The 1764-nt window shown below is 47.8% G+C and overlaps 1 protein-coding gene across 1 annotated transcript in view; it reads left to right on the top strand.

The window, feature by feature from the left end:
- Positions 1 to 1764, top strand: part of IL16 (interleukin 16) — a gene marked incomplete at its 5' end in the record, with an annotated part of 55077 nt that overhangs the window by 13546 nt on the left and 39767 nt on the right. The window lies entirely within an intron of this gene.

The raw sequence follows: 1764 nt of genomic DNA, 5'->3' as shown, positions 1-1764 counted from the left end.
CTGCATTCAAATAATTTTTTATATATTTATAAGCACATACACCCACAGCATTTTATATATGGGATCACACAAAACAGTATTATATTGCCATTATGTGGTTTTTTAAATTGAAACATAATTGATTATACATATTTGTGGGTACAGAATTGACTATGAATACTTGTGTACAATAGGTGATGATTGAATTAGGATAATTAGCATATTCATCATTACAAACACGATCATTCTTTGTGCCCATTAACCAACTTTTCACTAGCCCTCGCACCCCCTCCCCCTTTTCCACTTCTAGTCACCACAGTTCTGTCCTCTCCTTCTGACAGTGAAAGCAAAACTATGGAATGCTTCACAAATTTGTGTGTCATCCTTGCTCAGGGGCTTTGCTAGTCTCTGTATCGTTGCAACTTTAGTATATGTGCTGCCGAAGCGAGCACGTACGTGCAGGCATCTTATAGCATCACGTTGTCTACCGTAAATATACACAATAGAATTTATTTATCAGAAAAGAAAGATAAAAGAGAAGACATAAGTGCGAAATGCTGGAATGAATGTTCCTCTAACCACAAGGGAGTGACCGTCTTCTCTGTTGACTTTCTCTCACGGCCCTACCTTCTGATTAGTAAATCACAGTGCTTTTCCTCCTTGAATTTAGGTAGAAGCATTTTTTAAAAACTGACTTTTAAATTCTTTGCAATGCTCAGAAGAAGGCAAAATGGAAAAGGGCTCCGAAACTCATGCAAAGATGACCAGAAATGGTTTAAATGAGCTTGGTGTACATAAAATGTACATTCCACGAATTATCTTGATGGTGCCCTGGGATGGAGCGAGAAGAGTAATCTGATGCAGGAAGCCTGGTATACAGAGCAGGAGTGATGAGCTGGGGACAAAGGCAGGCATCCTGCTGTCCAACTCATACGACCTCGCACCTAAGACCTCGTCACTAACAGGGGTGACGAGTAGGCGTGAGGCAGGGGTGGAGTTCAGAAGGGGGAGGAATCAGTGGTAGAAGGGTCAGCAGGTGCCTTAGAGCCAAGATCAAATCAAACAGGAAACCAGCTACCAGAACCAGGCATCGTGCTAAGGGCCTTCTTGCAAGGGGGTCTTCTTCAGTCTTCACAACAGCCCTGTTCCTGTCGCTCTTTCATAGATGAGAAGACTGGGGGTCTGGGAGGTGACCTGCCCAGGGTCATTTGGTTAGTGAGCAGCTGACCCAAAACTGTCTGAGCCCTGGGCCTTGTTCTTAACCATTACGCCATCCTGCCTCACCAGGGAGGGTGAGGGTTTGAGTCTAGAGAAATTATTTCAGCCAGGATGAGGTTGGGGATCCACAGAGGAGCCCTGAAACTGCTCCTCTCTCATGTTTTCCCGAAGCCTGAGCTACTCTGGGACACCGTTTTTCTCTCCCTTCCTGGGGCACACCGCCCTCCACCAGAAGCTTAGAGCAGCACCCCGTCCACACAGCCCTCCTGCCCGGTGCATGCTCGCCTGATTCCCTGTGGTGTCTTGACGCCGGCTGCCCGGCCACCACCTCTGTGGTGTGGGAGCGATGCTCTTACTCGGCCCTGAGCAGCTGCTGGCCTGAGATGAACTGCTCAGGAGCGGTGGCCCTGAAACGACCATGGCCCTCCCTTTAACAGGTCTGAGAGCCAAGGTGCTGGCCACCACCTGGCATGCTTGTGAGTTGGACCCCAAAACCTGGCCTCCGACTGGCGTTTGTGCATCCATTTCACAGCACTTGTTTCTTGAGCACCTGCCAGAGGCCAGACA

Source organism: Galeopterus variegatus, unplaced genomic scaffold (genome assembly GCF_000696425.1).
Source record: "Galeopterus variegatus unplaced genomic scaffold, G_variegatus-3.0.2 Scaffold4223, whole genome shotgun sequence".
NCBI classification, from domain to species: Eukaryota; Metazoa; Chordata; class Mammalia; order Dermoptera; family Cynocephalidae; genus Galeopterus; species Galeopterus variegatus.
This window is presented reverse-complemented; position numbering and strand designations above follow the sequence as displayed.